This window comes from Sinocyclocheilus rhinocerous, unplaced genomic scaffold (genome assembly GCF_001515625.1).
Source record: "Sinocyclocheilus rhinocerous isolate Xijiao unplaced genomic scaffold, SAMN03320098_v1.1 scaffold87, whole genome shotgun sequence".
Lineage (NCBI taxonomy): Eukaryota > Metazoa > Chordata > Actinopteri > Cypriniformes > Cyprinidae > Sinocyclocheilus > Sinocyclocheilus rhinocerous.
In genome coordinates, this window is record NW_015650709.1 from 659,533 (window position 1) to 687,057 (window position 27,525).

Here is a 27,525-nt window from a genome sequence, read left to right on the forward strand (position 1 = left end):
GAATAATTCACATTTTGACTAGCTACACAAATGATGCGTTTTCTCATCTGCTTATATTCTGCACTGTAGAGTAATGACAGCTCAATGAAGTAAAAGCTAGTGGAGGGAAAAATTGCCCCTTACTGTAGTCGACACTAATCCTATTTGTGCTTATGTATTAGGATTTAAGAATGTGTAGAGTGTTCACTAATGCAGCCTACCTGTTAAATCCAATCTACAGAAAGTCAAAGTCATTCTGCTGCCCTTTAAGTCCTGCTTTTATCCATATGGATTTGATTGGATCATGGAAAATTGGCACTTTGTTTATCAGCCAGTTGTTTTCTTTTAGAGATACTCCTTGCGCATTGGGTGATTGACACGTGAGTGGGTGGTCCTTCACTGCTGTCCAATGAGCATCAGGTAGGATCAGATACTTTTTACATTATTTAGTAGTCGTGTGAACTGAGTAGTTTGTCTTATTCACTTATTCATAAAAATAGGCAAATACTATTTCCAGTGAGATTCTGAAGTGCGAATCAAATGGATATTTTACTATCCAATGAGGCCACAGGAGAGGGTTTGGGAATGGCAGTAAAGCGCAACTGACGCTGGTAGGTCACATGACAATGACAACATGATGAATGCAGTACATCTTGATTTCATTCATACTACACACATTCATACAACATAGAACTTCCCTTGTGCGCTCCTCATTTGGGAGTCAACACTCATGGTCTTCGCGGTCAAAAGTGACCGGACACCTGAAATGTAACTTTTTTTTCTTCAGTAAAATCAATCTAATATATTTTTGTTCAATAATATTTTTTTTTCTTTTTTCTTTTGTATATTGAGAGAATTTTATGGTACTAATTAATATTTATGCAATAATTATGGTAAATTTTTTTCCCATTGAAAATAGTACAACATTTCTTTTCAAAAATTTTTTCAAATTATTTTTCAGGCCTTTAAAATCCAATTTGTGAAGGCAGAATAGCACCTCCTGGTGAGAGCAAAAAAAAGAAAAAAGAAAGAAAAACCTGTAATTTCATGGTGTAACCACTAACCACTTCCTGTATAGAGGCTTGTGAATTCCCTACTTGTTTTTATACATAATTGTTTACTTTTGTTAGGTTGTGGATTTAAATGTATATTAAGGCATTCTCAAAGACTACTTTTTGTCAAGGTTTATATTTTTGGTTGTTTTAAATGTTGATTTGATTTTGCATTATTATTACTACATTCAAACCTGAACACAGAAAGCATTTTGTTACACAAAACATTAACATTCTATAAAAATGTAACAAAAATTAACAGGAATGCTTTATCAGAGCTTAATCCTTCTGGGTCTGATCTGATTTTAACCTCTTATTTCAGTCTTCTGACTCATTTTGGCTGTATGTTTATAGCCATACCAATTCATTTGAGTATGTATAATTCTGTATGTGTGTGTCTGTGAGTGTGTGTGAGTGGATGAATATGTTTTACACTCTTGATGTTTTAGAGTGTAACCCCTTCCTTGCTGTCCACTTTTTTACTGCATTGTAGTTGAATTATTGATTTTATTTTACATAGTTGCAGTGTTAGAGAAGTGCTCACTTACAGAGAAGTAGGAATTTACATGAGTAAAATCTGCAAATGCCACACCATATTTGCATTTGATTTTTTTTACTGAATTTAACAAGATGTTCTTGAATAGCTAAAAGTATAAGAGCCATGCTTTAACACTGAGCACAACTTGAAACGTGCAAAAATTCTTCATACTGTTTGAATTTCACTCCCATGCATTGATTCCCATGTCAACGACTTGTCACAGGAAATGCTAACTCCAGATGGTGATAGCTTAACCACCTCAGGTGGCTAAGCTAACACCATCAAGCAACCTTTTGGCATAACCTAAGCTACCTAACAAATTAAATAGTAAGCAGTTTGCATCATTTCCTTGAAGCCTTTAAGTCAAGTCAAGTCATCGTTATTTATATAGAGCTTTTTACAATGCAGATTGTGTCAAAGCAGCTTTACAGTATCCTCTGGCCAGACGAGACCAGCAGTTTAATTCTAGGTTGCAACAAAGTCAGATTGTGCAGAGGACTCATCTGGTCTTGTCCCGATGGTCGTCTAGATGATGAGGTCTTCGGAGGGGATCTGTCTCTGGGGCTCATCTAGTTGACCTGGTAGTCCTGGTAGCCTTTAAATACAGATTGTGTGTAGTGTAGTGTTTTGAACCATTTCCTCTTAACCCAGTCCCTGGTTTTGCAGAATTTTGTAGTTACTTTTAATTAAAGCTGCAGTTTGTAACTTTTGGTGCTCTAACGGTTAATAAACAGAACTGCATGCGTCTTGCAGAAGAACATTGTAGCCAGAGCCACTTCCCTCATTTTATGTCTATAATAAGTCACGTAGGTACTGGGCTACTCTGCAACAGTTCCTACACTCTTAAAAATAAAGGTGCTTCAAAAGGTTCTTCAAGCGATGCCATAGAAGAACCATTTTTGGTTCCACAAAGAACCATTCAGTCAAAGGTTCTTTAAAGAACCATCTCTTTCTTAACTTTTTATGATCTGAAGAACCTTCTTTCGCCACAAAGAACCTTTTGTGAAACAGAAAGGTTCTTCAGATGTTAAAGGTTCTTTATGGAACCATTTAGACAAAAAGGTTCTTCTATGGCATCGTGAAGCACCTTTATTTTTAAGAGTGTACCAGAACCAGTCTAGAATGGTCCAAATATAAATACTTATTATAGGTGTACCATAGTGATTCAGGATAAGCCAAAAACACAGAAAATGGATTCATGATGTTCTCACTTATTATATAAATTTCGTAAATTTTGAACACAAAAAAGTTACGGACTACAGCTTTAAATCTAAATGTTCTTCATTTCTTCAGAGAGCAAGCCTGTTGTGAACCATCAGTAAGTTCTGAGTAATAAATTGACAATAAGAACAGACTTAAGTCATCAATTAAAAGTCATCAATTAGCCCTCTGCTAAACAGTTCATCATCCAGCTTTCAGAAAAGCTCTACAGCCACAGAAGGAAAAGGATTAAACCAGACAAAATCTGAAATGGCACGTGGAGTGACACTCAAAGACCTCAACCAACTGGCCAGAAACATTGACCACTTTGCACCACATGATTCAGGAGACCATAATATCCATGCCTACCTGCGAGACGAATGATGGCAATGTGACCACCCAAGATAGACTGTATCTAATTTGGATAACCTCCGGCCTGGAGGTATGGAGATCCTTGCCCCATAGCCAGAAAACTTCAAATCAGTCTACCAGCAGGTGAAACAAACCTTAATAAAAGAATTCTCAGACCCAGAGTCTGAATATGGACTGCCTGCCACCCTTGACACCAAACAGGGTCAGCATAAAACTCATAAGTCTTACTGTAACTGACTCGACGAGCCTGCTTGCAGAGCTCACAGTGAACCTGAGATGGAGGAGGACACCAGCTTCAAGAGCCTCTTCCTCCGAAATCTACATCCTGTAGTGAGTCACCATTTAGGCGCCATGGCCTGCCCATGCATAATGCCTTTTCAACAACTTACAGAGAATTAAGAATTTACATTAATAGAATTTGCAAATGCCACACCATATTTGCATTTTTAATTTATTTACTTATTTATTTTACTGAACGTGCAGACATTCTTCATAGTGTCACAGTACACAGGCAGAGACACGAGGTAAGTGTTCTAAGCAGGTGGGTTTATTGACAATGACTGAAGAGCAAGGTGAGCAGAAGGCAGTTGAGTCAATGGCAGTATGAGAGTTCTTGAATGCTTAGCTTAAAGTAAGTCTCTGTCTTTGTTGCAGGTATCCTGGTGGAGATCAGGAACAAAGGCGATCGGGATCGTAGGAACACGGGAAACTCTGGAGGTAAATAACACACCGTGAGTATACAGGTAAGTAAGGTCTGGAAACAGTTAAAGGTAGTGAACGGTAGATCGGACGATGAGTGACTGTGAGGAGCGTGTTCTTGAAGGTGTGCTGATTGTTGGCTGCAGGTGCGGGTGATCAGTAACAAGGTGATTGTGATCAGGTGAGCGTCGTAACTGCTGACTGGTGACAGAGACTCCCTGACACATTGGGTGACCATATGGGCCATTTTTACGGGACGCACCCTTGCCAGGATTTCTACACTGAACACAATTATAAACGCAACACTTTTGTTTTTGCCCCCGCTATAGAGAGCAGAGCAGACAGCTCCTTATGCTTTCAAATTGCTCTCGCAGTACATTGGTGTCATACAAATGATCGGTGCGCAGCTTCAAGTCAAACGAACGAACAAACACATTTGCATCGCTTTGATCGTTCTCACCTTCTCACGTGCGACGCGCCATGATTGGTCGATTATGTACAATACCTGCATGTTATTGGTCAAACTACTTTGGATGTTTTAGGCAATACAAAAATCATGGCCAGGACGTGTCTCGTATAAATGGTACATATGGCCACTCTAATTCTTCATAAACTGTTTGAATTGCATTTCCGTGCATACAGAAACTAATGATTTTCACAGAGAAGTGCTAACTCCAGATAAGGCATGCGTCACCTAGTTTCGCCATATTGTAAACAAACAACCTTAGGTGGCTTAGCTAATACAACCTAGCAGCCCTTTGGCTTAGCTTTAGGCTAAGCTACCTAACAACATCAATAGTTAGCGGTTAGCATCATTTACCTGAAGTACAGCTTGTGTGTAGGCAGCGTGGAGTGATTCAAAGCATTTCCCTTTAACCCAATCCCTGGTTTCTGATTTCTCACTTTCTCTGTCCTTACCTTTATAATTCTTCTCAGCTCAACACAACCTTTCAAAATCACCATTATACAAAACATGGGAAAACAATACAAAGATTAATTTGTTAATACTCAGGACATACTTGACAGGACATGAAACAACGAGGGTAAGCAAGAGCATTTTAAAACCCCGGTGACATGAAGAATATAGGAAAACAAACATTGAACATATAAGACAAGAATAATCAGTTACACTGCTTGCTTGTTCTAGTCCTCTTCACTGCATCAGCCTCTAGCACAAGGGTCAAAACACAATTGGAATCATTATAAGCTCCATGTAATGAGATTTATTGGGGATGCCATTGTGTTAGTATCCTATTTTCTCCTGTTATTTAAATGTAAATGGAGTTATTACAGCCATAAGCTGGTTTCTATTCTAGTTCATTCACTCACTGGAGTTCACATCATCTTCACCATGTGAAATTCTGTTACCCAGAGACCTTTTTCTTTCTCATCCTCATGAAAAAAAATCATACATTTCTGGTACTTACAATGTGCATTTATGTATTTTATTAGATTTTTTTTTTGAAGAGGCCACCAGACCCCCACTTTTACTTTCTCTCTAGTTGTTTTATTTATTTATTATTATTATAATTTTTTTTTTTGCTTCTTTATATTACAGAACCATGATCGAGTATAGTATGCCTCCCACTGCCAATTTGATCCCCGCTTAAGCTCATTAAGCACAGGGATTTCTTTCTCATTAAGATTTCAAAGTGTGTGCCTTCTAGTTTTATCTACTGATCAATAATTTTTGATAAGTCAGTGCTGCAATAACCCTGATATTGGATGGTCATGGACCAGTGGGCACCTTAAGGTCTGAAAATGCTGACCTCCGCCAAGTCCGGAGCACCATCGTACAAACGTTTCAGATGATGTTGTGGCAAAAGAATTATCACAAGTGGGCATGACCAATACACACAGCTCAGGTTAGGCTTCAGGTGCAAAAGCTACAGATTCAGCAGGAATCAGTGTAATACAACTCAATTCTACCATGACAGCATATCACATCTCTTAAAGGCACAAGTACTCTCAGCACAGGACAAATTTAGAGTTCAGAAACAAAGTTTGGTACCAGCTACCACAGTCCATATATGAAATACTAGGTCTTGGGTGTTTTTAGCAGTAGTAAAATGCCTAGTTTCTGTATGAAATACTTCATTTTCAAAAATACAAACATACATTGTCATTACATAGATAGGCCAGTAGGTGGAGTCATGAATCAGTGTTTTTGAACGAATCGATTCATTCATGAATCTTTTAATCATTTGTGACCCTGGACAACAAAACCAGTCATAAGGGTAAATTTTTTGAAATTGAGATTTATACATCTGAAAGCTGAATAAATAAGCTTTACATTGATGTATGGTTTGTTAGGAAAGAACAATATTTGGCCGAGATACAACTATTTTAAAATCTGGAATCTGAGGGTGCAAAAAAATCTAAATATTGAGAAAATCACCTTTAAAGTTGTCCAAATTAAGTCCTCAGCAATGCATATTACTAATCAAAAATTAGGTTGATATATTTACGGTAGGAAATTTACAAAATATTACTTTATATCTTAATGATTTTAAATGAAGTTCTTAGCAATGCATATTACTAATCAAAAATTAGGTTGATATATTTACGGTAGGAAATTTACAAAATATTACTTTATATCTTAATGATTTTTGGCATAAAAGAAAAATCTATAATTTTGACCCATACAATGTTTTTTTGGCTATTGCTACAAATATACCCGTGCTACTTAAGACTGGTTTTGTGGTCCAGGGTCACATTTCACTCAACCAATTTGTTAAAAGACTTGAAACAACAGTGAGTCTTTTACTCAAGCGATTCATTCAACGATACCGATTCATTCAGAAACAAGACCATCTGCATGAGTGAATTGAATCATTCACTCGACAACAACAATTCAATCAGGAACTCTGCTGCTGTGCATGCTGATTTGACTACATGTGGACTGGTTTCGTTGGAGGAGAAAATACACAAATTAACTAGGAACATTGTGTCTAAAATGTAAGTTACACGATATTATCTTCTTGTTTATAGAATTGTTGTACTACAAAAGAAATAGCACATTGAAAATGGAGCTGTTGGTCTGAATAGTTTTGCAGTATATTAGCATTCATCAAGAAAGCCGGACAAAAAATACAGTTAAAGTTAAGAACCTCAACAGTTAAGATTTTTCAGTCTTCCAGAGAGTTTGCAAAAACAACTGCTAGCCTACTTACCTCAGACATTCAGATTTCCAACTAGCAACATTTACCTACTTAACCACACATATGGCAGCAATTCACTGCTGCAAACAACCCAGCTGATGACAAAGATACCATTTACCTCTTTGAGTGAGACACATGGGCCATGGCATCCAGTCACGAACACTCCAGACTATGCTATGATTCACTGATTTCTATTTGAACAAATGGGTTTTTTGCTGTAGAGATGCCATCAAGTTATAAAAGCTAGTGAGAGTGAATGTCAAAAATGGCAAAGAAGTAATGGAGCATTTCGGTGAAGTCAGTGAGCACTTGAACGGTGTTCATGGATGTCGTAACTCTCCACCATTTGACTGTTGCGGTGAATGAGAATTTTGATCTATGAAGCACCTATAGTAACTTCTAGTGGTCTGAAAACTGAAAAAGGTCATTTGGACAATGTATTTAAATGAAGAGATTAGTTCTTGCAAAAAAAGAACACTGTCATCATTTACTCACCCTCACGTCATTCCAAATCTGTATGACTTTCTTCTGTAGAAGGTTAAAGAAAATCTGAATAATGTGACTGCTTTTTGCAATGCAATTACAGCGACTGAGATTGGAGCTTTCAGTCTGATTTGGACCGCATAAAACCATATTCAGATATTTAGTTAATACAGTTGCAAGTAATAAAAAAAACTGAGGTGGCTAATTAAACTAGAATTAATTGATTCTATTTCCTAGAATGTTTTATGTCAATCATTAAGTAAAACATCCAAAACAGACTGGTGACCAAGGATGGAAAGATACGGATTTATAATTATCATATTTTGTTCGGTCTCAAATATTCAGCTTCAAATAAGGGTCCTAGAGAATTACAATAAAAGTTCATAAAACATCAATGCCCAATTATTCATATCTTAAACGCAAACTTTGACTCTGACTGGCAATAATAGGAGTCTACAGTGGTGTGAAAGTTTTGGCCCCTTTTTTTTTTTTTTTTTACACATTTTTTTGCACATTTGTCACACTGGAATGATTCAGATCAACCAAATTTTAATATTACACAAAGATAACCTGAGTAAATACAAAATGCAGTTTTGAAATAATGATTTCATTTATTATGGGAAAAAAGCTGTCCAAATCTGCCTGGCACTACATGAAAAAAGTAATTGCCCCCTAAATCTAATAACTGGTTGTGCCACCCTTTGCAGCAACAACTGCAATCAAGCGTTTGCGATAAATGGCAATGAGTCTTTCACAGGAATTTTGGCCCACTCTTCTTTGCAGAATTGTTTTCATTCAGCCACATTGGAGGGTTTTCGAGTGTGTTTTGGATCATTGTCCTGCTGCATAAACCAAGTGCGCTTGAGCTTGATGTCACAAAGGGATGGCCGGACAATCTCTTTCAGGATTTTCTGATAGCGTGCAGAATTCATGGTTCCATCAATTATGGCAAGTCGTCCAGGTCCTGAAGCTGCAAAGCAGCCCCAGACCATCTTGCACTCTTGGAGTAATTTTGGTTGGCTGGCCACTCCTGGGAAGATTCACCACTGTTCCAAGCTTTCTCCATTTGTGGATAATGGCTCTGACCGTGGTTCGCTTCTTTAGATCGCGGCATGATGTGTTGCTCTTTAAGCATGCTTCACTTTGTCAGACAGGTTCTATTTAAATGATTTCTTGATTCAACAGGTCTGGCAGTAATCAGGCTTGGGTGTGGCTTGTGAAATTTAACTCAGCTTTCTGAAATATTGTGGTTAATCACAGTTCTTTCATGATTTAAGAGGAGGGGGCAATTAATTTTTCACGTAGGGCCAGGTAGGTTTGGACAGCTTTTTTCCCTCAATACATGAAATCATCATTTAAAAACTGCATTTTGTATTTACTTGCATTATCTTTGTGTAATATTAAAATTTGTTTAATGATCTGAATCTTTTAAGTGTGACATATATGCAAAAAAAGTAAAAAAACAAACAAAAAAAAACCGGAAGGGGATAAAAACCTTTTCACGGCACTGTACATGAAAACTGAACTGCAGAAAATGTTCTTATAAAATAATAGTTCAGCTCAAAATTAATATTCTTTAATTTTCGCTTAATATTCTATCATCATTTACTCACCCTTCAAAGCATTATGATTATTTTACATTTAAAAGGTGACACTTTTACCTTTATTATTTGTTGTTTTATGCATTGTTTTATGTTTCCTGTTTGGTTTAAAGATCAGACTATTTATGACAATCTTCCATTGAAACAATTTGTATGGAACTGCATCTTCTTCTTTTATTCTTTTTTTGGCCAGTATTGTTGGAAATGTCCCTGTATAGTAATTGACTTTCAAAAGTTATGCACCCTGAATAATATGCATTAAAGTAAAAATTGTGACAACTAGCCCCAGTCCCTGTTCTAGTGGCTCCTGGTGTTGTTCATTTATGGACAGCCCAACACCTCCCTCTCTAACATTATAAATGTCTTTACTGTCACTTTTGAACAACTTAATGCATTCTTGCAGAATGAAGGTATTGAATTCTAAATAAATAAATTAGGGCCCTATGAAATCCGTAATATTTTCCCCAAATTCCATTTTATTTTTATTCTTTTCCCCCAAATTCTCCAAATTCTTACACCGCAATTAATTTGATCAAATTCTGTGTTTCCCATTAATTTTTCATATTTATGACTTGATTCTGCATCGCGGAAATCATAGGGCCCTAATAAATGAATGAATGTTCCCAAACTTTTAATGGTAGTGTAAAACACTTATTATTACTTGCAGTTTGGACAAGTCAAGTATGATTTTAAACAGGTGCCACGTGCCTCCTTCGTCTGAACGGGCATGACGCTTCTGGCTCTAGCAATGTGAGAATCTGTAGGCTATGCTACGTTTTTAATCCTGATGTGTCTGTCTGCTTTGAGGAGAAATGAAACATTTCACATCAAAGGGTGAAATTCTAGTGACAGGAGTAAGGTGCCCAGCATGCTTAAAGCGCCTATCCTTTAATGGGGCCTGTCCTTCAGAGGATGTACACTGAGCCCTACAGAACATGCACAGTGTCTGGAGTCCACTGTACATCACGAGTGAGGAGAAGTTGACAATGTGTCATTAGCTTTGATTTGTTTGTCTCTGCTGCCCTTGAACCGTCAGGCGATTACTGAAAAGATCACAGGTTGCAGAACATTTAGCATAAGTGCTAACTATTTGCATTTAAATTTAAGTGGCAATGTCAAAATCCTAAAAAAAAAATAATAATAAAAATAAATAATTATAATAAAATAAATAAATACATTTAAAAAACTGCTCTTTTAGGTTTATGTTTTTGATAGTGATCTTTCAGTAGGATTGCTGAAATTCTTTTGATTTTATAGTGGTGACATCATGAATGAGTCACTTTGTTGCTATGCTACAAGCTCCCATGGCAACTGTAGAGCAAAGAAAAAAAAAAAGTAAAATCTGGAATGATGGGAAATTAACATGTAAGTGAATTCTATGGAGAGTTAGACAGCCAGGGATGCCAGGAGAGACGAAAAGGCGGTGATAGACTGTTATTAATATTTAGGTGATGCAGAAAATGAATACAAATCACATTTATGGATTTGGCAGACTTCTTCCACAGTGATAGGCGTTTATTTTTTCAGGACATGTGTTAGCTGGGGATTGAACTCACTGTGTTGTTATTCCTACAGTGGTGCTTTACAAGTTGAGCTAGGAACCACAAAATATGAGTGTTTCTTCTGATGTGGACATATTTGGCCGTGTAACTTTGAGAAAATAAACTTTAGGTGCAGATTTTACGCTTTCATTATTTTATTTAATTTTGCCATTAACAATGTCCAACAATGTATAAACACATCACTAAGGAATTCTGTAATTTTATCACTTTTTCTGGAAGTCATGAACATTTCCACTACATTTAAAATGATGTGTTGTGTTTAACAGTATTCTGTTATGGAAATTTACTAGCAAAATTTTAAGCTAATTTAGCATTTTATGTTTCCTAAATGTACACAAAACTATTTCAGCTTTTTTGACAAAATGACATCTTGATCTGACAACACACACAATAAAAATGTTATGGTCACACAACCATGAGACAGTCACTTTTTTGAAGAAAAAAATACATATGTATATTATTTCAATTATAATTTTTTATTTCAATTATATTATTGAAATTATTGAAATTATATATTATATTTTAATATATAATATATAAATATATATTTAAATTATTAATTGTATTATAAATTATTGTTACAGTTATGATTTTATGTCTCCTAAATATACACAAATAATATTTCACCTTTATTGACCAAATTACATCTTAATCTGAAATAACGCACAATAAAATATTATGATCACACAACCATGAAGCAAATGATAAAGGCATGGTAGAACTGTAAAGTGACCATTCAAATAACAAAAATTATTACTGAAATAAAAATAGAACCCTAAAAATCACCCTTGTGCATTTAAAGGAACACTCCACTATTTTTGAAAATAGGCTCATTTTCCAACTCCCCTAGAGTTAAACAGTTGAGTTTTACTGTTTTCAAATCCATTCAGCCGATCTCCGGTTCCCCAGCTAGGTAACTTCCAATAAGCCTATTTGAGCCTATTTTCAAAAATTGTGGAGTGTTCCTTTAAGTGCACATACACTGATTTAGTTTTTTGCATCCTTATTGTGTACTTACATGACTCTGCTACTATTACCTGCAAATACACTCCAGCCCCAGAGAGGATCCCTGTATCTTGAATGTACCCAGACACATGAATCGGGTCATGTGGGCCTTTGATTGATAGTCATTTATGTGCACAGACCCAAACACGCAGGCAATAATATGACTCTTTGTATCTGCAAGTCTATTTAAGTATTATGCTTCTGGCTGACTTTCAGCTGTCAGGAGGGCTGACCTTGTTTTGGCAGTTACACAGTGCACATTCTAACAAATTAATGCGCAAGCCCAAAAAACCTGAAGTGATGGCCTAACTCTGAGGCACAATGGCATACAGAGATCTTCATTGTTTTGGTGCATTATCAGCAGGTCACACTTCTGCTATTAAGCCCATCAGGAGTACAACAACCTGGAGAAGGCTGCTGATTACCACTGCACCCTTTCTGTGCAATCATGTAGATGCTTGTGCTTATGTTCCTTGCATGTGTGGTGGGCAGGAGTTCATATCCAGTGGGGTCCGAAAAATGTGAGACCACATAAAAAAAAAATCTAGAAATAAACAAAATTTAGCATTAATATAAAACAAAGAGCAACTGTGATGTAAAATGAAGCAATATTTTACCATATTTTTTGTCAAATTTGATCAAATCATATACTGGAGATCTGTATGCTGTCAGTGATGCATAATTGTCCAGGCAGGTTCATTTGAAAGCTGTTGATGACAGTTAATGTGTTTTTGACCACTGGTGTGGATCTTTCTGTTCTCTGCAGGCATCTTCTTTTCCATGCCTCCTGGCTGGGCACCATTGTCATGCAACTTTCCCAAAATGTGCTTGTGTCATTTGAACTGAATTTGCACCTTATTACTGTCCACTATCTGTCAGAGAGTGTGACAGGCTCAACAGAAATGTTTTGGCTTGCAAAAAACTTTTCGTTGTCTGTTGACAAGGAAACTGAAATGAGGTTGTCTATTAGTCTTGTGTAGCCAGACTTTAACTAGGTTTATCTGAAATAGTTGATACTGTAATAGTAAATCTGTTTGGAAAACACCCATTCAAATGAATTCACAGCAGAAGTAATGGAAATGTGAATCAGTATTAAAATTATCATTATTATAATCTGTTAGGGTTGTCTTTTTCTGTTACGTCTGCCTGTTCCTGTTTTCCCTTATATGGTTTTGTTCCTGTTCGGTTTAAACTCTTTAGTTCATTTGCTCATTAGTCATTATTAGTTAACGCCCATCACCTGTTTGCTCCTCGTCAGCTGCCCTATTTAAAGTCTCCTTTCTGTTCAGTTTACGGTTGGTTATTGTTTAGAGTCACATATGTTTCTGTCACCCAGAGTTTTTACCGTTCCTGTATCTTGTGGCTTATAATTAAATACATTTTTGTGGATTACCCTAGTTTTCACCGCCTTCCTTGGTGGATCTGTGACATGATCATTATTATAATTGTAATTGTTAAAGTAATGATTAAAATTGAATCTCTTAAAATGGATTTAAATAAATCATGGTGGGAAAGAGTTATTTCCAGCAATTTTAAAATGTATCTGAAAAGCTTCAACATCAAAAAAAAAAAAATCAAGATTCAAATTCTGATGTCTATTTTAATTACATTTAAATATAAGGTAACACTTAATGCATTATAAAGGTATTCATAATGTAAATTTTAATGCAATATGTCTGTTTATAAATAACTGTAACAAGTTAAAACATTATAATATTTGCAGGTTTGTTGTAAGTTTTAATGCATTATACTTTCTAAAGGTGTAAATATTAAATAAGTGTTATAATGTATTATAACTGTGGTTACAATTATTCATGAGATTGTACGATGCATTATAAGATGCATTATTAATGCATTAAAACTACTTTTATAATGCATTATATATAAAGGGTTTAAGTGTTAACAAATATAATTATTAAACATAATTTTCATTTTATTATTATCAAGTTATGTGAAAACTATTAACTGTTTTGGCAGTTTTTAAATATGTCTAATATGGAAAAAATATATTCTGCATTTTAGTGAAAATAAATATATAATTCAAAATGAATTTGCTAATTTTTTGACAGTACTGAACTTGGTTTAGATAAACATGTCTCGGGGAATAAATAGCCTTAATTAGTTGAAAACTAATGATGTAATTATGTTTTGGCACAAAACTCATTGTGTTGGACTAATTCCTCTGTTATTTGACTGGTGACTTTCTTGGAATTACAATTCACTAAATTCCTCCTTTGATTATTTCCGTTTATATTCCAATTAAATATTCTGTGGTTTGTGGCCTCTTCAGTTCAAATTCACATTCATGAAAAGAACAAGACCCAATTACGAAACTCTACTTTACACCCAACTCAGGCAGCACCAGCCAATCAGATCCAAACTGGTTATTTAAGCTTGCATTTGCTATATTTGTGTAAACAGACTGTGGGTTATACGTGAAGGTGTCCGTATAAAACTTGAGACTAGCCTTCTTTTAACCTCTAGTTTAGATGCAGTTGTTACCTCAACATTTGACAGCTACAGCTGCATCTCTCCCTAACATGGTCTATGGAAATGAAATACACTGCCTTTATTTGTGTGTCTGTATGTGTGTTTCTGTATGCCAGATTTATAGGCATATTTGAAAATGAAATAAATTGGACACAATCTCCAAGTAAGAGAGATGAAAAGCCCTCCAGATAAATTGTGCAGACATGTTTACTGCTGAGAGAGCTGATGAGGTGAAATCCTGAAATCCTGATTGACCTCAGTATAGGAGAGCCTTGACAGTTGCTGGTATTAACACCCGTGTTGCAGTGCAATAAATTACAGCCAGTGACAAATAGAAGTTTCTGTGTGGCATGCTGTCATTCTGCCATCTAACAACAGCAAAGATGGGACAGTAACATATATATATCCATTCATTTTTTGTGTGTGTGTGTTTTTTTTCAGTTGCATCTGTGAACATAAAAGACAATCTATATTCTATAAATGGGGCAATTAGAGTCAGTAGCTCTAATCAATACAGTGACAATGAGGAGTGAGTTTAAATGCCCTTACCTACAAAAAACAGCACCAGATTTTAGCTATCACTAATCTAGAGTGTAATTGTGTAGAAACGGTGGGGTTTCTGGAGTGTTTGGCATAAATACGAGGATATCTGGGTTGCATGTGATTAAGTGAGGTTTAATTGAATATGGGTCAAGTCAAGTCAAGTCAAGTCAAGTCAAGTTTATTTGTACAGCGCTTTTCACGATACAAATCATTGCAAAGCAACTTTACAGCAAATTAAGTTTCTACAATATTTAGTGGTAGCTTATCAGTGGTGACTGTCAATTAATGTACATATGGCAGAAATGTACGGAAAAATCAATTTAAGACGTAATAAAAAAGACGATGAACACTATTAACAGCAATTATAAAATAATTAAATGTGCAAAATAGCAAAATGTGGTAGTTCTGTATCTTGTTTCAGGGTTGGCATCATCTGAGGTCCTCTGAGGGGTTGGCATCATCTCTTCTCAGGTGTTCTAGATCCAGACTGAAGCTTGTGTAAATCCCCGTGGCAAAAACAGAGAAACAAATAGAGACATAATTAGCGTAGCTGCTGTTCCAACCAAGCAAAATTGATTTGTTTAACCCAAACTAAAGAATAATAATAATGTGCAACAGTGAGTGAGACAAAAATAATATACTCTGGTATCAAAACTCCATCTTTATCTAAATATAAAATGATAAGATATCATTTTATAAAACTATAAAATTTAAAATAAAAAGCAGCATTTTGAAGACTATTTATGTTCTATTTAATGTGGTAATAGCAAATCATTTTTATGGTATTTTGTGAATAAACAATGGCAAAACAAAAAACATCTGCCGTTATATTAAATAATGGAATGCTAATTTGAAAACAATGAATTGAATAAATTATATATCTTCCATTCTGTGCCATAGCCAATCAAGGATTACTTGAAAGGATTGTTCACCAAAAAATTACTGTCATCTACTCACCACATACTTTTTTCATACACTATCATATACCTTCAGAAGACGTGAAATATACTCTTTTTGGAGCTTGACAAGACCATGGTAAACATAAACTGTCATTGTATGGAAAAGCAGTCTGGACGTTCTGCTAAACATTCTTTTGTGTTTACCTGAAGGAAAAAAAATCATACTTGGTTTGACTGACATGGAGAGAGGAAGACAGAACTATTGTGAACTATTGTGTAAATAATTTCTTTAAATAATAAAGTCATTTTCTTTTCTTGGTTGCACAGTTAAGTAGAAATTAAAAGTTTATTTCAACACCATGGTCATTTTAAATATCGTCATATGCCATAAACAAATTACCTACAGTAAGACATTGCAAAAATACAAAAATAATGTAATTTACTCAGTGAAATTTAAATGCTTGGCTAAAGCTGTAATCTCAAAAGAGAATTCTATGTAAATAATCCTAAAGCATGCACAATCTCATGTACAAATAATATAAATATTTACATACATTCAACATGAATGCAATCTTACTCTTGGTTAAAATTAAAGCGCAATGAACTGGTGTTATGTTGTTTTGAAAAACGTCCCCAATCCAGACATTTTTAGACTGGAAAAATCTTTGTTTTGAACATTGTTTATAGATTTACAGGAATATAATTTTAGTATACCATACCTTGCCCAAAGGGGCTTTAACAAAACTAATAGATTCTGACGTATTTTCAAGATCAATCAAGATGACTGGTGTTCAAGTGGGCATTTTTGCAAAAGGTTCATTTTTAAATGGTAAAGAATCTGTGCGTCACTTTTTTTAAGGGACTGGTCCAAACGAAAACAATATTTCTGAAAGATTTTTTGCTTGACTGGTCAAGAGATGATTAATTTCTGTCTTTGTATTTGGTTTAGAGTTCATTTTAATCCACATCCAGAGGCTCCATGGGCATTGTGACCCGTCTAACCTCACACTCGATTCCAGGCCTCATTGGCGCCTCTAGTGGTGGCGTCGGTTCCTGCTCTTGCGGAGCTCTTGAACATGCTTCCATTTGCCCTTCTGTTTTTGCTTCTTCTCTTTGTGCCAGAGCGTTTCGCAGTACTCATCCAGAGAGCGCACAGGGCCGCTCAACATGCTCAAGTAGTCTTTATAGCGCTGACGGGGTTCAGTCATGGACGGAATTTCTGATGATTCCCGTATAGCAGGTTGGTGTGCGTGGATCTGTCCGCGGTCCAGGATGTGAAGAGAGAGGTGGAGCAGGGTACGGGTGAAGCTGTGCTCCTGGGAGGTGCAGAAGTATGAACCTGCGTCGCTACGATGGAGCCAACGAATCAGCAAACCTCGCTCGGTTATCAGCACACGCTCATCCGGTTTGATCTGCAACAAATACACAGAATTACTGATTCTTTCATAAAAATCAACCATATCAACAAATACTTTCTTGGACACACACAACAGCTTAATCACAGCCAAACAGTGATTTTATGTGTCACTTGCTGGGTTTATTCTCATAAATCATTCTGCCCAGGATCCCACAGCGAGACTCCTTCAAGGTCAGAGATCAGTCTTTAACCTCGCTCTCCATTTCCTGCTGACCTCACATTACCTCACATCTGATTGATCATTAGAATCTAATTAGATAAATTAGTAGACCCTGTGATTTCAGGGTCTACTTTCAACTTAAAGTGTTTGCATGATCTATTGCACTGATTTATATCCAAGGTGTCCATCTTTCTGGTGACCTCTGACATAGGAAGTGCTCTGTGTTCAGTGCACACAAACCTGTTTGTGAAATCTGGTTAATTCATATGAATCAAAAAATTGTTCGTCACTTTGATTCACCATTTAAAAAGTCCCTGTGTATGGCATTTTTTTCTAACTTTTTTTTACTCAGAGTGCAAAAAAAACATCTTCCAAATCAGGTCTTTACCCATATATGATAAACCTATAATAACGATTTATATTTTAGAAGTGTCTGGACAGATTTCACAGGAAATTTCATATTATTTGCATGCTATTTGCCCATCTGTGTAACATTGTGTTCCTACACAGAAAAATGTCTTTAATCTAGATTTAAACAGAGAGAGTGTGTCTGAACCCCGAACGTTATCAGGAAGGCTATTCCAGAGTTTGGGAGCCAAATGCATGGCTCAAATGAAAATTGTTTCATTATTTGCTCACTCTCTGTTCATTCCCAACTTTCTTTCTTCTGTAGAACATAAAAGAAGATATTCTGAACTATCTTCCAGCCATTTAAAACAATAATGGACAAAAACTGTAGGTAACACTTTACTTAAAGCCTTTATGTATAATGCATTATGAAGGATTATTAAAGTATATAATGTATTATAATTGTTGTAATACATTATATATTGTGGTAAATAATTATAACCTAATTTAAAGTGCATAGTCTAACAATGAATTAATAAGTGTTATAAAGTATTAACTGTGGTTACAATTATTCATGAAATTGTACAGTGCATTATAAGGAGCATTATAAGGAGCATACTGTAATGCTACTTAACTACTTTTATAATGCATTATGCATAATGGCTTTAAGTGAAGTGTTACCAAACTATCTTTAAAATATCTTCCGTCATACAGGTTTGGAATAATGAAACTATTGTCTCTTATTTGAGCTATTTTACAGCAGAATTTGGATTTGCATACAAGTTTGCATCATTGATTACTTTCCTGTTTAATACTGCTGCTTTGATACAATCTCTATTGTATAAAGTGCTTTAAATATAACGGTGACTTGACTTGGAAGACATGAGGGTGACAATAATTTTTATTTTGGGGTGAACTGTCATTTTCTTGTCATTTTAAACCTCCTAAAATGTAGAGCTACTAAAAGTTTTTTAATGCGACATTGTTAAAAAGAAAAAATCAGTCAGAATAGTTGATTAGCTTCTAAAAGGGTATATTTGCCTCTAAGTGTGAATATTTTTCAAGAAGCCATCATGCTTTCTGGACAATAACATAAATCTTTAAGACAAATGTGTCTACTGTTTGTAGAAGTTAATAGGAAGGTGTGAAAATGAAGACATTCTGTAAAAATGGGGACATTATGTTGGTCTGAGATAAAGTGCAGGTCGAAAATGGGTCAAAGCGTTTGTAGTGAACATGGGAGGATCAATAAAAGAGGAATATAGAGAGCGAAGGCTGGCTGAAAGAGCTGACTGGAGTGGATTAAAAATGACTTATGTCAAGAGTTCTGTAGAAACTGACCTGTATTGAGTGGAGGGAAAAACATCACCTCAAAAAGTCCCGTCTTAAAGCACGTCTGCAGTTTGGTGGGAGGTGTGAGAGAGGCTGATCTAGATGTGTGAAAATGTTTTGTGCTCAGAAAGACCGAGATAAAGAGTTCTGGGCAGAATTCGAGGCATGTGTGGTGCAAAAGCTAGCACTGACCATGCCTCTGGGGACTATCACAACATCCTAGGCAGGATGATCTAGCCCAGTGGTTCTCAACCTTTTTTTGGGCCAGCGCCCCCCTACCCATTATTCAGGTACCTCACCGCCCCCATCAAATAAAAATTATTCTAAAAAAATCTTCACAGACTATTGAAGTTGATTATTATTTTGTGTTTATAATGAGGACTGGTATTATATTTACAGTAGCATTAAAATGTATGGGGCCATTACTTTTTTTTAAGAAATTACTTTAATTCACGGATCCATTAAATTGATGAAAAAATGAAATGACAGCGTAATACATTTTTAAAATAGATTATTTGAAAATAAGTGCAATAACAGTTATTTACAGAGTTTTTAAGCATGTTGGTGATTTTCATTGCTAAATATTTGGTGATGTATTTGCCCCAAATTTAAAAAGACTTGATAAAAATTCCTGTTTAGAATATATCCACAGGGGCATTTTTACAGAAGAGCATAATATAACTGCATTTTATCAAGAATTCACGCATTAAACATCATTAGCTAGTTTGACAGATATGTGGATCACTTAAATCAGAAAGGTGAGAGTTATAATGATGGCGATGGAGGTTATGTCTCAAGCATGTTTGTTTGTAGCATGTGGACAATCAAAACTGACTGGGTGAATTCACATTTTAAACAGTTTATTGTACAGGTAGCTAATCTCTGCTCTAAACTAATGTGCTGCTACACTGCACGCACGCACACAACACACAAGCTTGCACATAACGTACAGATTGCGTGCACATAGAAACATTCAGGACTCATTTTCAAAACTATTTTAGTGCTGTCCTGATTCATATTTTCGTTAGTCCATTAAATTTCAAATCTTGCTTTTTTGTCAGTGTGGTGTGCCAGCTATAATAATAAGAAGAAATGTTTCTTAAGCAACAATCAGCATGATTTCTGAAAGATCATGTGACACTGAAAGCTGGAGTAGTGAAGTACTGACCTTTTTTTTTGGAATGGTAGTGTATATTATAGGCTATATTTTATTTGTAATATGAACCTTTTTTAATAGCATGTATTTTAACCCAAATATTACAGCCCACAGTAGCCCATAAATAATTTTAAAAATATGTCATTGAATGCCACATGACATTCATGACATATTTGACTGGACTTTAAATACCATTATCATTAGTTTGCCAAGGAGCAAAAAAAGCCACGTGAATATAAATTAGGCTATATTTATGAGCATTGAATAAACTCTTGAAATTTGGCATTCAAACCAACCGCAGCCAAGCAGCAAACAAAAAGCATTCATATAAATTTTTTCTAAACAAGAAAAAGCATATTGTGCTTTAACGTGTCTAAATGTTTGCTATTGTTTTCATTGGAAGTCTGGCAGCTGCGTTACAGAAAGCTATGGAAATGATAGTTAAGAAACGGTAGTATTCGTGTAAACTAGCGCCTTACCCTAACTAACACTACTACACCGGATGCGAACGTTGCGACACGTTGCGTCATAGCACACAGATCCTGATTATAATCAGTGGTTCAGTATCTGAGCGTGAGCGCTACATAAACGGATGTCACGTTCTCTGCCTGCCGCGCTCCACTCGCTTGCGCTACCGACAAGTTGACAAACGGATATAGAAAGTGCGCTTAGATGCATCCAATGTAGAGACTGCGTTAGGATGTGCCAGACCATTTTATTTTGCAAGTCTCAGCTCATACATCTTTGGTGTAAACTCGCCTTAACCAAACGCCCCCCAAGAACACCTCAGCTCGCCCCTTTTAAAAATATTGCTTCCAGCGCCCCCCGATGCTCTCCGAACGCCCCCGTTGAGAAACGCTAATCTAGCCTGTAAAAATATTAGTGTTCAGGAATCAGGAAATTGAGGATTATGGATGGGTTTTCAGGAGAATTTAAACAGGCTCTGTTTGGAGGGTGAAAATGCAACTGGCTTTTTGTACTTTTGCACTTTATTTATTTGTATTTATAAGTGCACTCTTAAAAATAAAGGTGCTTAAAAGGTTCTCCACAGCGGTGCCATAGAAGAACCATTTTTGGTTCCACAAAGAACCATTCAGTCAAAGGTTCTTTAAAGAACTATCTCTTTCTTACCTTTTTATAATCTGAAGAACCTTCTTTCTCCACGAACCTTTTGTGAAACAGAAAGGTTCTTCAGATTTAAAGGTTCTTTATAGAACCATTTAGACAAAAAGGTTCTTCTATGGCATCGTGAAGCACCTTTATTTTTAAGAGTGTGGATTTGCAAAACGTAAGTGGATCTTTGGTTTTACATTCTTTGATTTTCTAACATTTTCTGCACATTCGTTGAATTGTGTGATTATGAGATCCAGTTCTGGACAATTCTGCCCAGAATTGTGTGATTATGAGACAACTGATGGACAACTGATAGATCATTTAGAAGGTGAAAACTTTCACTAATGCTCAAGAAGGAAACACAACAAATTTAGAGCTTGTGTAAACTTTTGAACAGGACGATTTTTTTTAAGTATTGCCCTTTAGAAGCTATGTAAGATATTGTCCCAGAAGACAAAATAAGTACCCATATCCAATTCAAAAGGTTTACACCCCTCAACTTGTAATGCATTGTTTCCTTCTTGAGCATCAGTGATTGTTTTCAGCCTTTGTAATAGTTGTGTATAAGTTACCAAAAGGAAAAAAAATCTCAACCCCTGAAGAACAGTGGACAGTTTGTCTGCTTAGGACAAGGACAAACAAATAGCCTAACTTATGAGCAAATATCACAAAACATAAAAACAGCTGTTTTATTGTAACAACACATAGTAAAAGATTCAAGCTTCTGAACTGGTTAATTTGTTCAAATTCAGTTATTTATATTTAAGCATTTGTTATGTGAAACAGCTTATTCAGGAAAATACTAAATAAGAAATAACATGCGATTTTTATGATCGCTCTTATTTAGTAAAAATTATTAACATCATGTCAAGTCTGCAAGGGTTATGTACACTTACGAGCAGAACTGTATAATTCCACATTTCAAATTAACAATTAAACACTTAGTTTCACATTGAAATAATTAATTTAAAGTACCAACTTAACCATATTTTGGGGACACATTTGTACCCAGAAGTGAGATAAATCTGACAAATCCTCCTTTTGGGGACATCTGTTTTGTGAAACGAGACACACCTGGGATGGGATGACGAGACACACCTGGGATCAATGGAAATAAATGGGGAACACCTGGAATAAATCAACATAATCAGGACAGAAACAGGAAACTAACCAAATATGGGCATAAACACTGGGACACAGGGAGAGTCTCAGATCCGGGCGCCATGGCGGATCTGGCCGACTCGGAGGCTGGAGCCCTACTACCCCTAAAAAAAATACTTGGAGACGCTTACGGGCTCCGAGGCCCTCCGTGGGCTTAACAGGGGATCTGGAGCCCTCCCAGGGCTCAACTGGGGATCTGGAGCCCTCCCTGGGCTCAATTGAGGATCTGGAGCCCTCCCTGGGCTCACTTGAGGATCTGGAGCTCTCCCTGGGCTCGACGGGGGATCAGGAGCCCTCCCTGGGCTCGACGGGGTAACTGGGAAGCGCTTATGAGGAGCTGACACTGGAGGGCGCTCTGGAGGAGCAGGCACAGCAAGGCGCTTTCGAGGAGCTGGAGCCGACACTGGAGCGAGCTCCGGGGCTAGGATTAAGGCAGAGAACAGTCCTTTCCTCTTCATCCTCCTCCTTTGGTTACGGGGGAACTGGGCAGCCGGCGGGCTTGTCGTTGCACTGACCGGCAGGCTTGCGTCAATGGTGGCCGGCAGGATTGAGAGAGCCGCGGCCGGCGGGCTTGACTTCGCAGCGGCCGGCGGGCTTGACAACGGCGCGGCCGGCAGGCCTATCTGTTGAGAGGCCGGCCGTCTTGACTTCCGAGCGGCCGGCGCTCCTTAAAATACAAATACAAAAACAAAAATACCAAGATATATACCTTATGTATTGCAAATCAGCCAAAAAATACCGACATATGAAATGCCCATATCGCCCAAATTTCACAAAGGATTTCAAATACTTACAAATGCTCATATCAGAATGAACAATGTGAAAAGTTATATTGTTCGCTCAGTATCTATGTGTAAAATCTATGTGAAATATTAAAGAAAGATTATAAATTATAATTTATAGAATAATTATAAATTACTCACACACTCCTTTAGAATTAACATTACATTTAAATAGGGATTTGAATTATTTGTGGGAATTAAAAAAGGATCACTTTTGAGACAGGCAGTGGTGGCACTTCCTGTCCCAAGAGCTTGATTGTGTTTTCTCCTGTGCAGCCTGTTTCTAATGCACTGCTCATTAGCATATGGTGAGGAGCCTCTCTGAGTGTTTGTTCATTTCTCTGTGTGGAAATTAAAAACGTGCCTCTTAAGTGGCTCCTGGCTAGCTTCATACCACCATAAATGCATCTTTTAATAGATTTTTTTTTTCTTTTTTGCTTCCACTTTTAAACCATATGTCATGCTCTCCCTTTTTTTCCGTGTCGTGTTTTGTGTCCCAGAGAGCCACTTCTGGAATTAGTGCTCGCTTTCTCCAAGTGACTTCCTCTGTTTCATTCTCTGCCTCTTCTTGTCTATAAATCTAGCAGCACTCTTACCCTTTCTTCCTCGCTCTCTCTCTCTCTTTTGTGTTGTGTAAATCCAGTTCCAGTTGTGGAGATATGATTGCATAAACACAGAGCACTTATGGAAATTTTATACACACACACACACTCACACACGCGCACATATATATGACTCTCTGTCATCTGGTATTTGTAGACTCTCCTGGTAAATTTGCCTAGAAGAGAATAAAAGCAGTTATCAGTGAATGTGTTTACCACTTATTGTTATTTGTTCATGTTGAAAATGGCACGGTAGGGTGTACATCAGTTCCTCTGTTAAGTGCAAGCTATAAAAGCACTATTGTAGACAGTTTGATTAAACTTTTTGTCCCTTGTGAGTTCTGATGTGCAGAATTAAAAAGCCAGTCAGAGTTTTGAGATTTTGAGATTTTTAAAAAAGGGCAGAACTGCTTTTTGCTTCCCAAAACCACATTAAATTTATAAATGTGTGTAAGATAAGAGGTGTTAGAGATAAAACTAAAACAGTCTTTTTTTAAAAAAGGGCAGAACTGCTTTTTGCTTCCCAAAACCACATTAAATTTATAAATGTGTGTAAGATAAGAGGTGTTAGAGAATATACACTACTGTTCAAAAGTTTGGCGTCAGTAAGATTTTTAATTTTTTTTCAAAATCTCTCATGTTCACCAACGCTGCATCTGTTTGATCAAAAATAAAGTAAACCGTAATATTGTGAAATATACAATTTAAAATAACTGTTTTACATTTGAATATATTTTAAAATGTCATTTATTCCTGTGATGCAAAACGGAATTTTCAGCATCATTACTCCAGTCTTCAGTGTCACGTGATCCTTCAGAAATCTTTCTAATATGCTGATTTGATGCTCAAGAAACATTTCTTATTATTATCAATGTTGTTAACAGTTGTGCTGCTTAATATGTTTATGGAAACAGTGGATTTTTTGTCAGGATTCTCTGATGAACAAAAAGTTAAAATGAACAGTATTTATTTTAAATCAAATCAAAATTACTGTCCTTTTGATCAATTTATGCATTCTTACTAAATAAATGTATTCATTAAAAAGATAAAACATGAACGGTAGTGTATCTTGAATAAATCTTTCTTACGCCATTGGCAAATTATTGATTTTTGTTTTTGTTCTAAACATAAATTTCACTAAATTTGTTATATTTATTAATAAAACAAGAACATAATTCAAGGTTCAGTTCCTCGAAAACATTCGGATACTCAAGATACACTTAAAGATTAAAAAACAGCATTGCATCAAATAACAAAATATCAAATGAACTGCCATTTTTTTGAACAATAAATAGCACATGCACAGTTGTCAAGCAAAAAAATAAAATAAAATAAAAAAAATTCACAAAAGTAAGTTTCAAGATTGAAATGATAAAACAGCAGATATCATGTTCAGTGTAAAGACAGAATGTGAATACTGTACAAGCTGAATGACCTTTTTCTATAAGCAAGTCACACGATATGTCTGTTTATGCGAATGACATTAACACAGCGACTTCTCTGGAGAGTGTAAAGTTTGTCTCGCCATCTCACAGTTCATTACTGATTGCCTTTAGGAGTTAAACATGCCATTTAACACTGAATGACAAGACAATGTGATGTATGGAGGCATTTCATACACATTATTCATTTACAGGATATTATTCATCAGGACAAGATAGGGCGATGCTGAAACACTGCTGCTGAAATGATTGCTGTCATTACAGACTAAACTGAAAAATGTTTTATGCAAAGTAAGTGAGACAAGTACTTGATAGAGAGGATCCATAACAACTTCACACACACTTTTTTATTATTATTAGAAGCTCTGTCACAACTGTCATTAAAGAACCAGTTCAAAAATGAACTTTTTTTGCAGTGTTCTTTATATATACATATTCCTTACTAGCCAAGAAACAGCATTTTCACTGGTTTTCATTTTTTACATTTATTTATTTATTAGTGCATAATACTTTTTTTTGGGATGGTATATGGATTCTCTATGACCATATAAATATTTAACAGAATTAAAAAAAAATTCCATTTTCCAAATGTGAGGAATATTTCACAAGTGTCAGAACAGGGCAAAATAAATAAATAAATTATAGTAGTTAATTTTCCACTAAAACGTTTAAAGTTGTTAGGCGAAGTGCAAGTTGTGACATTTTGTATGTCTTTGATTTGAATCGTTCATGTCACTTACTTCAGCAGGAGTCTGATTATCGTTATATAATTTGATATAAACCATATATTATGTTGCAGCTCCCAACCATCTGGCTACGTCTGCACTTTTTACTCACATTTGGCTCTTGGCGAGTGTTGATTCTTAGACCAAAAACTAACCCACACAAGAAAAAGCACATTTTGCTTGTGTTATCCTTCAGAGACCTGAAAGTTTGATGAAGGCAGGATGGCAAACCTGATGTATGGTCGCCGGATCATAAAATCGGTCAAACACGGCAAACATGGCTTTGCTTCAGGTGTGTTGACCCTGTTCTTGGTAAAGCCCTCTGCTTCTGATTAAATTTGCAGTGCATTATCACGAGCATTAGTGAAATTACAAGCATGTGCGCACGTGCATGTGTACGAAGACACTCATTTCGAGAGATTAATAATTATTGGACGGCAAACATTTGCATTCCTCCATGCATTTCACTGGATGGATGAGTCACTGCACAAATAGCAATATGTTTTGCGCTTTCCTGTTTTGTCAATGTGTCTTCAACGAATACCCATGTGTGTATGCATATGACTGTATTTTCCTGGTGTGTGTGTGTTTGCACACTCTCTCTGGGGACTTAGTCCCTCTATAAATATCACTGAAGGGAAGACGTCGCTTCCCCTGGTCAGACCTTGCACTAATGTGCTGTGATGCCGTTCAAATACGTGCATATTTCTGTATATGTGTTTTTTGGTGCTTAAATATGCATGAGGATCTTTTTAATATGCATGTTTTTTAAATTATTGAGTATTTGTTAGTGCATTTATGTTTTCTGCTTGTTTGCGTGTGTGTTCTTAACTCCCTGAACATTAATCAGAGCAGTTTCCCCCTCTGATGGTCCTGGCATGTTACTAATGGCCATCCATCAAAGTTCACAACCAGGAATTCTGGCTTCTGATTGGCTTATCAGCTACAACATGGTAGTAGAAAGAGAGAGAAAGTGTTTGTGGGATTGTTTTAAGTTTCCATGTGTAATTGTAGCATGTAACATGCTTTTGTATTTGAGCACTGTTGCTTTTTCTTTCGATTGTGTACGTGTTGATTATTCCCGCAGTGGGTTTTTGTTTAATGTTATGCACGACTGCACTCTGGGGCTGATATTTTGCTCAGGCAGACGGACATCATGCTTTGGTTTGGTTTTTGACCCTTTTAGGCTCTAGTCTTGCCAATAGCTGTTTGTGTGTGTGTGTGTGTGTGTGTGTGTGTGTGTGTGTGTGTTTTGTGTTTGTGTGTTGTTTGCAGGGAATTAAGCCCATTACTTGGTGGGATTTGTGGTGTTTTTCGGTGTTACAGACCTTTAGCTAAATATAAAAACTAGAGCACACAATTAATTAAATGTTAATTAAATGTTTAATACTGTTATTTTAGTCTAGCACTGTTAACGCATTTCATCAGTTTGACATTTTAATTGTTTCATTCTATTTTGTGTGATTACTAAAAATGGATATTAGGAGCAGATTGAGTCGTTTTCCAGTAACCATATTTGTCTAATGTATCTATAAATTAACCCTAGGTGGGATGTTTAATTAAAGTAATATCATTTTCTCTCTCTATATAGTGTAATTTATTCTTTATTGAAGCTCAAAAAGTAAAATATCAGTAGAAATGAATACCAGCGGAGATATATTACATGAAATATTACATCCATCAAGTGGATGAAGGTTATGTTG